This window comes from Callithrix jacchus, chromosome 14, assembly GCF_049354715.1.
Source record: "Callithrix jacchus isolate 240 chromosome 14, calJac240_pri, whole genome shotgun sequence".
NCBI classification, from domain to species: Eukaryota; Metazoa; Chordata; class Mammalia; order Primates; family Cebidae; genus Callithrix; species Callithrix jacchus.
Genome location: NC_133515.1, coordinates 63,705,037 through 63,721,357, shown reverse-complemented (window position 1 = coordinate 63,721,357; position 16,321 = coordinate 63,705,037). Strand labels below are relative to the sequence as shown.

The 16,321-nt window shown below is 34.2% G+C and overlaps 1 protein-coding gene across 44 annotated transcripts in view; it reads right to left on the bottom strand.

The window, feature by feature from the left end:
* NRXN1 (neurexin 1) overlaps positions 1–16,321 on the bottom strand; it is a 1,160,645-nt gene that overhangs the window by 1,071,362 nt on the left and 72,962 nt on the right. The window lies entirely within an intron of this gene.

Below are 16,321 nucleotides of genomic sequence, written 5' to 3'. Positions count from 1 at the left end.
TTCTTTCAGCCTGGTAGTGGGAAAACTGCCCTTCTAAACTTAAATTTTTAACCACATGAGACCTGAAACACCCTTTAAATATTTACTTGCAATCTATTTGTGTATCATTATATTGGAACTTTTATTTACAAACATTTTTATGGAACCCAACCAAATTTATAAAATTATTTAAAGCAATATGAAAATTACACTCACCTCAATATGCTTTAAAAAAAAAAGATGCAAGACATACACCAAACATGAAATATATCTGATTTAAACTTTAAAAAAATAAAAAAAAGAATCACAGGCAGCTGTCTATCTACTAGAGCTACTATCAAGACATAGTGACTTAAATACACTTTTGCTTAAGGCACTGAAAGCCATTAAATCCAAACAATTCTTGCTTTTGCTGAATGTTGCTTGAACTGTCCAGCAGGAAAGAAGGTTGCAAAAGAACAGCATAGTTCATGACTTTCCTATATCTGTGCTTTCTGATTATTGGGTTTCTTCTGGTGGCTTCTTCACAAACTATTTAATCAAGAAAGGCAGCCCTATTCTTCTTACAAACTCTTACTGGTCAGGGATTATCTGAGTAATGATTTCTCTCAATTCCCAATGTTCTTTCATTTGCAATCAGAAATTTCGTGCATGACAAAGATATACATTTTTGTCTAGTCATGGATTTTTATACAAAAGTTGAATCTGCCTTTGGAGCTAACCATGTAAATTAACCAAAATCAACTTATATCTAGGGAAAATAAAGAAAAATATATCCTTTGTCTAGCATTTAGCAGTCCAGCATAATCCCTGACATGTACTAGGCATTCAATAAATGTTTGGTGAATGAATAAATAAAGATATAAATTAGACATTTGCCAACTATTGTAGTTCAAATATATAAACACTATTATTTTAAAATAAATTATATTGAATAATTTAAAAATAAATTCTTAGTCCAAATACCCGGTAATTCAAAAGAAGTGAAACAAAGTAATAATATGTTATTACAGTTATTCATTTCAATATCATAACCATTCTTTTACCATGCACAGCAATGGAGAACTGAGAAATTTTATTCTAGATAAGATAACATGCCCATTCATGATGTACAGACACTAGACAGAATAAACTTTTAATTATATTGCTTAGATTATATTATGACAGTGAATCTGCTTCTTGTGATTTTTGGATCCTTGAATTCATCAATTGAAATGCAACATTGTAATATTTCCTTGCAGAGGAATAGTGCAATCCTGCCTTGAATGCTTAGGCAAAAATACGTATCCAAATAAAAACAATCATATAAAAGTTATGAAGGTTTTCCCCCCATTTCTAGTGAAATAGATACGTATAATATCTACTTAACTATAAACTTGCAAATCTTTTCTCATTAGTGAAAAGGGAAAAACTTGTTTCCATATCAGAGCATCAATTTGATAAGTTTATATAAGCCCCAAAATATTGACTTCATTTATTCAGACAGATAATATGGTTCCTCCCATATTCCATTGCCACTTATGAAACATTTGCTTATCTCAAAATACATTAAAAATCATTTCCACATAATTCAGGCAAGTTATTTCTTTTAAAATATATTAATATGTCAGAACCCATTTCCCAGGACATGCGTATAATGCTTATGGCACAGACAACACATTTCTTCATTAAAAAATAAAAGCCATTTGTCTCTAAATGCACTTGAAAAAATTTCTTGAGGTAATCTTTGTTTTCTTTACTCTCAATGAACATAATTATTATCATTTTAATATTGATGATTTTTAATCATCATACATCCATTATATATTATGGCAGAATTAATAAACTATAAGATAGTAATTTGGAGAGATCCAAAATTTCACAAATGATATCAGATATTATTCTAAGTATTTACATGCAAGAATCATTGTTAATCCCTGGATACTTTTTGTAAGTAAAATAGCCAGATAGCAAAGTTAATCAATAAAAAACACACTTAACATATACTTTGCAAGGAAAGTACAACTGAATGCTTTTAAAAATATCAGTACTCTGGGTAGGTTAATATTTGCCAAATTTGTTTGCTCCTTTGAGGTTCACTGGTTGATCTGAATTTATTGGAGTTCATTTCACTGCCTTAGAACTCGCTGGCATTAGAATTATGATGATTGAGAGAGCATGTAATACATACTGCTCCATTTAATCTTAGAACAGTCTTCTACAATAACAGTAAGAATTAACCACTTTGGAACCTCAGAGTAGCCACATCATAGTCAACTCTCTCTCTCAGGCAATCACTAATTGAGCCCAGTTATTTTTTTCTGTCCTTCAACATACCAAGCTGCACAGAACTTATTTGGAAATTTAGGTTTTTTTGTGAGAACTAGTAGGTTATTTACAAGTAGGGACAATAAAACAGTCACACTTTCCCTTGGAGAGTTCCCAGAATACTGTGTTTCTCGAATAGGTGTTTCCATGAATTCAATATGAGTTATCCATCAATTTTGGATCTGCTGGAATACACCAAGAAAAGGCTTACTACAAAAGCTGACAACAAGGAAGCAGAAAACTGCTAGATCTGTTCTACATACCCAAGGAAATACATATAATTAATTAGTCTAGCATTTGTTAATAACCAGACTGTCCTATTCAGAATTGAGTGAGAAGAACCTGAAAATACCTCTTGTCAGTATTTTGTCCAATTCATTTAAATCATAAATATAAATTTTCTTAGGTATTCTTATCTCCACAGTAATACTTGGGGCTCAAAAGAAAAGGAAAAAAAATCACTATATTGAAGCATACAATACTGAGTTGAAACAGGGATTTTGTTAAACAAACAGGATAAAAGTGTGGTTGGTTTTAAATGTGTCTAATTTAGTCACTTACCTTTCATATCAATTCTGATGTTTCCAAGAGTCAGACAATGTCATCAAGAAATAGACTTGGCTGAACAGTCTACACATACTCATACTGAAACACACTCTTTAAAAATATGATTAATAAAGTTAATAAAATCAAAACGAGAAATACAAGGGACAGAGAAGGCCACAATTCTGAAAAGGTAATTCTGCTTTGTCTCTAGAATGAAAAAAAAAAAATCATTCTCGCTTTCATTCTTCCTAGTGCAATCCAGACATCCTGCAATGTTTTCCCATGGTAACACGTGTCTGAGCATCATACACTGTGTGGTGTCATTCCTACTCGGGCCTTCATTCTCCTAAGACCTTCCCATTGTTTGTATAAGGAAAGTATCTTCTGACATCTTAGAAAAATTAGGAGGTCAAAATACAAACTTTTCCAGAGAGCTTTTACTGGCACAGTCAGAACTTGCCATACACTAACATTTGCTACCTTTGTATTTCACAGGTTAGATATTCCCACAGTTGAGTGGTTCCAGAGCCACAGACAGCCTTTTCTTGGTATTATATGTCTCATCTATTTCTCTTGAAAGTGTATGTGTACAAGGAAATTTGGGGGAAACTACAATTTGACTGGAGTTTGTATCACCTTCTGGGTATCATGCTAACTTACATAATAGGAAAGCAGAGAGAGATTAATTTTAAAAACGATCTGTGTGCAAATGCTAGCTATTTGCTAAACAGAATAATGATATTCGAACTGTCACCTGGCCTGATGTTTAGAGCAACACATAAATGCTGGCAAAGCTTTTCCACTTGTTTCTTTTTTTCCACGGTAATCTGGGAACATGGCTGCATTTATTCTTTTTTTTTCTGGAGTCTATAAATCTTTTTAAACATGTATCAAGGTATTAGCTTCATAAATACTTCAAATAGGAAAGCTATACAGAAGAGAAAATGGAAATGTATGGACTTTTAATAAAGCAACAAAAAATAAATAATAAAAACATTTCTGTCAAATTATATACCTAGTTCTTTAAAAAATAAATTTATCAGAATATACATTTGACAATTTAGGCTGCCTTTCATTGGAGAAACACATTAACTCAGTTAAGTGTCTGAATTTCTTCTATGAACAAGAAAAAGAAGTCTGAAAATCACGTGTTAACAATGAAGTCTGTAATGGGGTGTACATGCAGCGTGGCTTCTCACCTTTGTTGCTGTTAACGTTTTGTATTGGATAAGTCTTTCTTGGAAGGGACTATTCTGTGCATTTTAGGATGTTAAGTAGCATCCCTGGCACTAAATGCTACTAGTGTGCCCAACTCCAATTCACCACCAATTCTAAGTTGAAAGGCAACAATTTTTGTAACATTATTTTGGTAACAACATTTAACAGCAGGGTCCCTGCTAACTACTTTATACAAAGGATATGTTGTTTAATATCCACAGACACAATAACTTTAGTTCTAATTATCATCTCCATTTTACAGGAAAGAAAACAGAGTCTCAGACGTATTAAATAACCTAAGCGGTCTAGTCTGTAATGGGTGGTTAGTGAAATTATGTCATAGCTGTTTGGAAAACTAATATAACAAAACATTTCTTTTACAGAAAATGATAGAGGACTGAAATTTATTCAGAGCCTCAGTTCTGACCTCAGCCAAAAAACGTGAGGTGTCTGTATGTCAGTAGTAATATTCTGGGAATTAATGTATTAGATTGTATTCAATTGCTCAAAAACAGCAGTTTGAGACAATGTATTGGAAAGGATAGATTACAGCTGAGGATGATTCCTTGGCGATGTGCCTTGGGGGCAACACGATGGACCAAAGGGGAAGGGATGAGAGGAGACTGTCTGAAGGCATCCAGTGTTAGTTTAAGTATGACTGTGAGAGAAAAAAGTGTACCTTAAATAATGGCAGAAGAGTAACAAATTCTGCTTAGCTCCTGATTTATTTCTCACCATCTCAGAGGCACAAATCCTGTAAATTTGTGACTGTATATGCATATATGAATTTCACAGGACTGGAGGATGTGTTGACCTTTAGAGAGTAGGGGTTGGGCTGCTAAATGTCCTGTAATGCACCGGATGGTACAGTATGCTCCATCCAACTTTCAAATGTCCCACCAAATAGTGAACTACATGAATAAGCTGTTCATAATTATCTGAGTCTAGAACCTAGCATTAAGTAAATCAACACCAAGTATTTTCAGCACACTTTGATATAGTTCACTAATTTTTTTCAGAAAGCTACAACTATGTAAACCTGGAGAAGTTTAAAATGTATTTAGTTTGGAAATTTACCAAGAATTCTTTATTTCAAAATAAAAATGTCACCAACTGTAACACTTCTCATAGTATGAGTCTCCAATGTAACACACCTCCATCAGTGTGTAAATGGAGCTTAATATTCATGATGCTTCTACATTTCGGTGAATGCAGCTACCTATCTTTTCATGTCTTCTATTATCCTCCTGCCTGAACATTTGCATACTGAGATACACATTTTTATAAAAACATTTTTCCTCATTTTTTTCTTTATATTACCATTATGGAATTATAGCGAATTTTAAAATTACATATGTTATATAGTCTACATTATCTATCTCATCTAACTGGATTATCTATAAATTTCATTTTTAGAGTAGCAAAATGGTACATGAATAGATACATTTTATAAAAAGAATATACTGAATCTGAGAACCTATTAAACAGGGTCTCACACAAATAAATACAACACTGTTATAAACTTAGTAAATATCTTTTCTCACACACACATAAATACAACACAATTATAAACTTAATAAATATTATTTATGGAATCGGACCAGATAACTTAAGGAAAAGAGAATTCTACAATGTAAAACCCCTTCATATGAGCTGTTTTAGTAACTGAAAAACAGAATAAATAATGTCTTTGCTTGTCAAGCTCAATTACTTCAATAGTTTTTATGAATAACTTGGTACATGGTAGCAAGTGGAAGGTAGAAAATAAATTAAAATGAACTACAAGAGCAAAGTGCCTCTGATGAGGGTGCGGAAGCACGTTTCAAAATGTCTGTAGTGAGATAAACAGATCAGCAGTAGACCAGGCTGTGCAATTTGGTGGCAAACCACTTATCAATCTAGCTCCTGTCTTTTTACTCTGAATCATATTGTCCCTTTCCTCATCTATGCCAGACTCCAGTGAGCTTCAACCATATCCTCCCACTTTACATACTTTGCCATTTTAATTAATTAAGTGGAAATGTTTTGACCCATCAACCAGAGCTTAAGCTGCTAGAAGAAGCTAATCCTGTCATACGTGTCTTTGTGCTCCGTCATATGCCTAGTAGAGTGGTCTCCACAGGAGGTAATCCATAACAATCAATATATATGGAGGAGAAAATACTAAGAGAGAGGAACACTGTTACTCTAGCAAGAAAGGATAGGTGAATGGGAGATTGAATGACAGACATTAAGATGTAGGCTCTGATTCTCCCTTAATAATTTATCTCCAATTCCTGATGGAATTGTGGAATAGGATAAGTATAGCCCCATTATGAATACCAGATCCATTGAACAAATTTCAAATTCTGATTCAGCCATTTACTATTGTAACCTTTGGCAAATTCCTCAATGTCTCTGAGTCACACTTTCCTAACAGAGAATAATGAAAATATTATGATGCTGTGACAATATAATCCTTCAGAAGCCCATAGCAAATTGTCTAGAATACAGTAGTCAATAAGTATAGTTCATTTTCAGTTCACTGATTTAAGAGTTGTGCTTTCATAACTGACAACAAATGACATAAGCATTTTATGTCATCAGGACATATCAAACAGATCATACATCATGTGAACTCCCTAAAAATTTAAATTGAAAAAAAAAAAACTACTACATGAAAATGGAGTCTTACAGTATTTCTATGTCCAATCAGCAATTTTTTTTTCTTTTTGAGATGGAGTCTCACTCTGTTACCCAGGCTGGAGTGCACTGGCATGATCTCGGCTCACTGCAATGTCCACCTCCACCTCCCAGGTTCAAGCAATTCTCTTGCCTTGGCCTCCCAAGTAGCTGGGATTACAGGTACCCGCCTCCATGCCTGTCTGATTTTTGTATTTTTAGTAGAGACGAAGTTTAACCATGTTGGCCAGGCTGATCTTGAACTCCTGACCTCAGGTGATCCACCTGCCTCTGCCTCCCAAAGTGTTGGGATTAGAGCCTTGAGCCACCAAGCACCCTCAACTGACAAATTTGAGTCATACCAATTGTCATTACATGGTATATTTTAGACAGGTTCAAAGTAAATCAAAAGAAAAAAATATTGAGACTAATTGAATGAAAAACTTTTAATTGAGGAATCAATACTTTCTAAGCATTCCAGGTAGCAACTCCTTAGCCCCCACCCTCCTATGTAAATGCACATAAAATCACACACCCTTATAATGGTACTAAAAGACTTAACATATTCATTTCAATAAAGTTAATCACTGCATCCTCTCCCTGAGTGGAAATAATACATACTATACACAGGAATTACATCGAATCTCACTCTTTATTTTCACTGCATCATGTTTCTCTCTGGATATTTTGTTTCTTCAAATGAAAGTAAAACTGTAGAGTATCACACTACAGCTCAACTTCAACTTCAATATAATTATTTTAAAGCTACTCAGTCAGTTCTTTTGAAGGAATGGCATTATGTGGACCACCTTGTGTAAACTTCCATTCCCAAGCTCTCTACATATTGCTGTCAACATTCAGTACTTTGCACTGCTTGCAGAGTATACTTTACTGATGCAAATGCTACCCACACAGAGTCCAACCCAGAGCTGGTTTAGCCATTTACGGAGCAGAACAGGGACATGCAGGAATTAGGGCACAGACAGACTCACTTGAGGGAAGTAAGCAATCAAGAAAGTTCCACGAGGGCTGGGAGAGAAATCTGAATGTGTAGATTGGTACTATACTGCCTGGATTACCTCACAGTGGGCAGGGTTCAAAGAAAGAAGAGAAGAAAGCAGGGAAGCTGGAGGAATAACCTTGGACAAAAGAGGTTTGGTCATAAGACTGGCATGCAAAGCCTACTTTCAGTTCTTTATAAACTGTGAATCAAGGCAGAGATGGAGCTTCTGTGAATTAGGCACTCAACAGGAGCTTCTTCACAAAGGTGCTTATTACTAAAACCAGAATTCACTGTCAGAACTGGAATAGCAAAATGAGAGATTTGATGGTACCACCAGCTGGGTCAGGATGCAGGATGGTCCCAGGACCTGGAGAGATTGGTGCACAGCATTTTTGCTATAGAAGATAAACAGATTTAGCCATGAAGACTGACTCAATTGGCACTTACACACGGGGTGCAGCAAGTGAGGAAAGGTAGCTAGGAAGGTGAGAAAAGGGAAAGAAGCAGGTGCAGGGTGTATTTCTTTTATTTCTACTCATATTTCTCTCTCTCTCTCTCTCTCTCACACACACACACACACACACATGCACGCACACACACACAAACTCTAACATAATTGGTTAGGGAAGTAACATTTTAATTTACAACTGACATGGGTCACTACTCACACAATAAAACATATAAAATGAAGGCTACAAATAATTATGAACCAGAGATGTGGTGAACAGGATGAAAATCGTTGTTCACAAATGTGTTAATAAATACACAACAGAAGAGGGAAGGCTGGGCCTGACTGCCACGAGCAGTGTATAGTCACAGATCTTCAGTGGAGTTCAAAGAGTAATTACAGAGGAGTGAGTTAAATTCCGTAAGTAGTGGTTACACAGCATTTAATGCAATGATCTATTTAGCCATCGTGCTCCTTTTTTTAAGAGGAAAATTTTAAAGTCGGCTTTTTAAAAAGTGACATTTAAAATATGGCAGCTTAAAACCAAATTTTATTAGTAAACCACATGTGAAAGCTTCTCAAATGTTCCCTTAAGCTATGTCAAAGCATCATAAATGTAACTGTCAACAGCAGAGCAGTGCTGTTTGAATATAGGAGTAGACAGCACAGAGAGGTTAAGCAACTTGTTAATGCCAAACAGCTAGATAACAGCTAGTTGAAATTGAAAGTAATTCTCTTGGATGGATGCCACGAAGCTCCTTTTTTTTTTTTTTTTTTTTTAACATTTCCCAAGAACATATTTATAGAAAATACAACACTTCATTCTCAATCAGAAATTAGCACAGAATCTGGCAAATAGAAAGTGTTTGATAATTATTGAGGGGTGAATAATTGAATTAATAAATGAATAAATTATGTACCCTTCTAACAAGTTCTGTAGCCACACACTGCAGAGGGCAGTCAGTTTTCCCAGAATCTGCCTGGCAGGAGCTAGGTTAGCAAAACACATGAAACATGTTTGTGAGAAAACAGCATTGGAAAACCAGTGCCTAGCTCTACCCTACAAACTCAGATCCTCTTGTATTATTCTTTTTCAAATGTCCAATTAGTCCTTCCAGGGAAGAAGGCTAATACAGTTGCCTCCCTTATCCACCGTTTCACTTTCCAAAGTGGCTCTTACGAGAGGTACACAACAGTAACATATTTTGAGAGAGAGAGAGATTACATTCACATCTTTTTTATTAAAATATATTGTTACAATTGGTCTATTTTATAAGTTATTGCTGTTAACCTCTTATTGTGCCTATTTTATAAATGAAAATTTGTTATAAATATGTATGGAAAGGGAGTAATGTAGTATACAGGTTTTAGTACCATCTGCAATTTCAAGCATCCACTGGGGGGCTTTGGAACATATTCCCCAACTGTAAGGGCTGGTGGGGGGACTGCTATATACAATACTAGTAACTTACTCATTAGAGTGATGGGCTTAAAACAAATTTTAAAAGCAAAGTGTAGTGGTTCATGCCTGTAATCCCAGCACTTTGGGAGAACAAGGTGGACAAGTTGCTTGAGGCATAGATTTCAAGACCAGCCTGGCCAACATGGCAAAACCCTGTCTCTAGTAAAAATATGAAATTAGCCAGGTGCAGTGGTGTGTGCCTATAGTGCCAGCTCCTCAGGAGGCTGAGGCAGGAGAATCACTTGAACCCAGGAGGTGGAGGTTGCAGTGAGGTGAAATCTCACCACTGCACTCCAGCCTGGTGACAAGAGTAAGACTATCTCAAAAAAATATAACAATAATTATTAAATTTTAAAAATAAAAAGCAGTATTTAACATTTATGGAGCTCCATCAATATTTCATTTACTGGCCTAAATGCCTTACAGATGGTAATTCACTTCATCTTAACAAACTCAATGAGGAGGTAATGTCCTCAGTCCCAGTTTACATGCATGGAAGCTCAAGGATGGGAAAATCCAGTCTTTTCCCTAAAATGAAGGAGCAGATGCAGTCTCAATCCAGAGCTGACACTTTTGCTACACACAATAGTATCCGTTAATATGAATGAATAAGGATGCCATGAAAAGAGGGAATTGGGAGTATGTGGGGTTAGAATAAATTAGCTAAAATGTTCTCTATGCTTGGAATGTCACAGTAATGACCACCACGGCTTCTTTGTGCAATACTCTTTTCTCATGATGTGTGCTCTTGTGTAAACCCCTATTCAGTGATCAAAAATAAAAATTCTGTAAAAGAACTTGTTGGTCAGGATGATGCATGCAGACATCAAGATAAGCCTGGTTTCAAATTTTGGCACTGGCACTTATAAACTATATGTGTCCTTGAGCAAGTAATTGAATCTCTCTTAGCTTCGTTTTCAGGATGTAAAAGGGGAATCATAATAACTTACATAAAGTTTTTATGAGGTTATAAAGTTCTGAATCAGGGGCCATTATGCCCCATAAGGCATTTTTGGCTATCATAACTGTGAGTAGATGTTACTGGCATTTACTGATTAGAGGCCAAGGATGCAGCTAAATATCCAGCAATGCACAAAATAGCCCTGCAACAAAAAATTCCCCAGCACAGAATGTCAATAAAGCCAATAAGATGACAAATCCTTCAAGAAATGCATCTGTGATAGGCCTGGCATAATATTAGCAATCAATAAACGATTCTGTGGCTTTATCATATGTACAAAATTTGTGGAATAATTTAGGCCAAAGTTTTAAATTCTAAACACTAAAGGATTCATATTCCTTCTTTAATCCAGGAGAGAAAAAGTGATTTCTCGCTTTTTTTTAATGTTTGAATTCTTGTGATTTTTTTTCTGATTCTTTCCCACATTAAATGAAACTATAATAAATTTCAAATGACATATAGAGCAATTCACAAGTTAAGCTATTATCCTGGCCCTGCAGTCCTGGTGGCTTATAAATGATTTATAACATGAACTGAGAATAGTAGAAAATATTTTAGAAATGAAAATAAAAACAAGGGATCATTCAAGAGTTGGTTCTTTTGTATTGGAATCACTCCACCCCTCTCTACTGGCTGAGGAAGTAACTTGCAGCCCATCTGTAAGAAAACGCTAGAGATCAGAATCCTCTATTTATTTGTCTTGGGTGATTGCTCTTAGTGTCTTTCTAGGCCAAAGTTTTGCTTTGTTTTGTTTCTGAAAGCATCCGTCTTGGAAATTGGAGAGTTTTCCTGGAAAATTTGCAAATATTTTAATCAGAAAGTGTGGTCAAGGGAACAGGAGATTCCTTTTTTCAACAGAGAACACAGTTGCAAAATAAAATTACTTGCTTTGGAGTTCAACACTGATAAGCTTCCTGTGTACCCAGTAGAATTCTAGATACAAGTATAAGCACCAGAAACTCTCAAACAACATTGGCTTCTGTCAAGTAGGATCTTAACCTTCACTCATGCTCTCAAAAGTTAACATACGTACTATTTACAAATTAATAATTGGCATTTTTCTTCTTTTGGCTAGAAACATGTCCTTACAAAACTACTACTGGTGAATGTTTTTGTAATAAACTTGTTTTTTGAAATTCACTTATGGAGTATTTATTGATATTTTTCTAAAAAGTCAACTGATTTTTGTACATTGATCTTTTATTTTGCAACCATGCTGAACTAATCAGCTCCATTTTCCTTTGCATTTTCTATATACAAGATAATGCCATCTGTAAGTAGAGATAGTTTTGTTTCTTCCTTTCCAATCTGGATCCGTCTTATTTCTTTTCCTTACCTAAGTGCACTGGCTAGAACCTCCAGGGCAATGTTGAATGGAAGCAGGAAGAGTGAGCATTCTTGTCCTGTTTTTGATTTAAGGGAAAACAGTCAGCAATCATTCAGCAGCTGTGTGATCTCAGCAGCTGTGTAAATTTCATATACTTTCTTTATTAAGTTGAGGAAGTGTCCTTCTATTTCTAGTTTGCCATTACAGTGATTTGTTTCCAAACATTAAACCAACATTGCATTCTAAATACTTCTTAATCATGATGTGATATCACTTTTAGATTTTGTTGTATCATCTTTGTTAAATTTTTATTCAGAATTTTTGCATCTACATTCATGAGAGATATGATCTATAGTTTAAGTTATTTTGTCTAGCTTTGACATCAGTATAACTGTAAAAATACACAATAACAAGTGTTGACAAAAATGTGAAAAAATTGCAGATTTTTCTTATCATATGTTGCTGACAAGAATGTAAATGGTAGAACCACTTTGGAAAACAGTCTGGCAGGTTCTTAAAATGTTAAATATATAGGTACCACACAACCCAGTAATTCCACTGTTAAATACATACTCAAGAGAGTGGAAAATACATGTTCACACAAAAACTTGTCTGTAAATGTTCATACTAGAGTTATTAATAGTAGGCAAAATATGAAAACAACACAAATATCCATCAATTGATAAATGAATGGATAAAATACACTATATTCACACAGTCAAATATTATTCAGCTATAAAAAGAAATGAAGTACCAATACATGTTACAACACTAAGACATTATGCTAGGTAAAAGAAGAGAGACATAAAAGGCCACATGTTGTATGATTTCATTACATGAAATGTCCTGAATGAGTAGGTCTATAGAACTATGAGGTAGGTCAACAGATGCCAGGAACTGGAGAAAGTGAAGAATGAGAGTGACTACAAATGGTTGTGGGTTTTCTTTTTGGACAATGAAAATATTCTGGAATTAGATAGCAGTGATAGTTGCACAACGTTGGGAATATGCTAAAATGCATTGAACTGTACATTTTAAAAGTTAACTTTATGGCATGTGAATGATATACCAAGTTACATGCATACACACATATGCACAGCCATCTATTGCTGATCTCAGTTTCAAGACATATCAAAATTAAAACTGGAAATCACATTTATTTATAAGTCATGTTAACATTCTCTTTTAACAAACGAAAACCTGAGATACAGAGAAGTTAAATAACTTGCCCAAAATCACAATGGTATTTATATGAAATTTCAAAAAATTACTTATAGTTCTGGACTACTTCTATAATCATTTTATTATATACAAAAATTATCTGATTTTGAAATCATTAAAAGAAAAACAAAAACAAAGTACTACTTTGACTCTTCCCTTGTTCTCAAAAGAATTTTTTTTTTTTGCATGTCATGTTGCTTTCTCTTAAGTTTTAACAAATGTCTTGGGACTCCTCATATCTCACAAATGAGAAAATAAACATTAAGCATCAGGTATTTATCTCCATAAAAAGGTTAGCAAGAAAGAGAACATCAGATCTGCCTCCATAAGGCACTAATTTTCCATATCAGATGGAGACAGAAGCTCTTCAAAGGATCTAACAATTGTTTCTAAGCTTTCTTTCTCTCCTCATCCCTCCTTTTCTTCCTTCCATCCTCCTTCCCACCTTTCCCTTCTTTCCTACCTAGCAATATAACTTTTCTAACATAGTCATCTTTTCTTAGCATAAATATACTCCACATTTAAACCATTTGAAACTTACAAAGGTCTGTTTTGACCAAAATAATGGAGTCTTAAAAAAGAAGAATTACAGTAAATAACACTGTGATAAACCCCAAGCTGGTGAAGTTGGTACACAACAGGAGAGACATATTATCATCCTAAATGGAGGAAGCATATATGACACCCACAGAAGGACCACACAAATCTATGAATTTCTAGACCTTGCTTCCTCTTAGGATTTACCTTTAGCTTCTGTGAACTTGGGGAAGCTCTCTGCCAGAAATGAGTGCTCAGAATATTTACACTTTGCATCTGGGCCCATATCAGGGGACTACTAGGGCTCTCCTACCTCGTGTATGGTCAAGACAGTTTCTAAGAAAGTATACTCTTTACTCTCTAGTAGAGACAGATTTATAACTAGGTTTTACTTTTGGCATCATGTGCTTAAACAATCAGGGCTAAAGTTCTTTTAATTTCTTAAACTGATACATGATTGTTTTCATGATTATATTTGGAATGCTCCAGTTCAGTTAGTCTCAGAAATCCAATGAACTTTATACTGCTTTTAACTATGCTATCATTGAAATAAATGTAGAATTTTATTTTTATTCTGGAAATTATGAAGTTGCATGCAGACTAACGAATGAGAGTACTTCCTTAACACGCATAATGGTTTGGTCTGAACAGAAACAAGACCTTAAGATCAGGTTGGTCACAAATATGCATAGCACATATACCCGTTCAAATAAATAAACTGAACTGAATGAAATATATGGTCATGACAGATGTATTGCTATGGTCTTACATTATAGTTTGAGAACCAAAAGTAAATTTGATTTTCTACAGCTTGCTTGAAAAGAAAAATAAACATTTCTGTTTAAATTTAAATAGGGTAACTAGGCAATCATAATTTAATTGTACATTTAAAAATAACTAAAATATTATAACTGGATTGTTTGTAACACAATGATAACTGCTTGAGGTGATAGATACCCTATTTACCCTGATGTGATTATTAAGCAATTGTGTGCCTCTATCAAAATAGCTCATGTACCTATAAATATATACATGTACTATGTACCCCAAAAAAACTAAAAAGTATGCTTAAAAGCAATAAATATTGAAGTTGTTTATTAAAGTATCATGTCTATAATAAAGAATTATAGAAATTTATTTCCAAAACACTTGACATTCATTCAGAAGTTTTTTAAAATATCATGTCCATGATAATTAAGGATTATAGAAACGTATTTCCAAAACATTTCACATTGATTTAGAAAATAGATTTTTTCTTATCTGTTTGCTTCCCCTGTAATACAATCACAGTTCTGTCAATTCAAGGCTATGTGAGAGTGTGTTAGCTCGTATGATACCCACCCTCCTCATTTCTAACATGATTATGCATTTAAATACACAGCCAGTTTTTTTGGGAAATATCAAAAAGTATATTTGTAAATAACTTGGTATAGATTACTTCATAAAATGTGAATACTAAATGCTTAAACATATTGTAGAAATACAAACCAGATAATATTTCTTACAAATGCAATTCCCTGTATGTTAGCAGACAAGATGTAAATATTTAACCAAAATGATAAAAACACAACAAACATAAACCAAAACCAAAATTGTATATTTCCAAGAAAATTACCATTCTCCATGAAGCTCTCACAAATTAACTTGTAACTTAGAAGTCAAAATATGATATAAAGCTAATATAACTTAAGCAATTGTCTCTGTTAATCCTTACACTGGTCCCATCATCATCATTTTCGGGTGAGTAGTATATAAGTTTTTGTAAAAATTAGGTAACATTTGGGTCAAATGAACATGTGACTTCTTTGCCTACTCACTATTTACAAATACGCTGATATGGAGATAAGACTTTAAAGATGATATATCTATTGACAGAGGAATAATTATTCATTCCCATCTACGATGATATTTGTTTCTCTCAATAATCCTTTGAATTGACTCAAGCATATATGATAGAGGCCCATTTACAAATAATTACATGATAACATGTATACACATTAATGGGAAATTTTGTTAAAATGTAGATTATTTTTCAGTAGGTATGGGCCTAAGCTTCTACATTTCTAGCAAGCTCTGAGGTGATGCTGATGCTTCTGATTCTTAGATCACACTGTAAGAAATAAACATACTCTAGCCACTGGAAAAAAAAGAGTTATATATGCGATGGATCCATCGCTCGCTTTAAATAACTGCATTATACTGCCCCAGGGTATAGATGTTGATCTAATCATATGGTTCGTTGTCTTAAAAAAAAAAAAGATGCTAGAAAAAAAACACAGACTTTTGTAGACAGAGTAATGGGGAATACTTAAATCTAGAAAGATGAATTGAAAAAGAAAAGCTATAATGTGATTCATTTAAATTCAGCTATGCTATTTGGAGAAAAATCTATAAATATCATCAATCAGATCACACATTTTAACCAATGATTCTGGTTCCTCCAAGAGTACTCTCTACTTGTGGCCCAAAATGACCGAAAATGGTAATCCAGACTCGGCATTTGTGATGCTGAATCAGGGTCAACAAGGAAGTATTTTGTTAATTCCTTTCCTCTTAAGAATATTATCATTGTATGTATATATAGAAACCTATTCTCCACAAAATGGGTTAGCATACCATCTGTTACATTTGAAAATCTAGAAGCTTTTCTA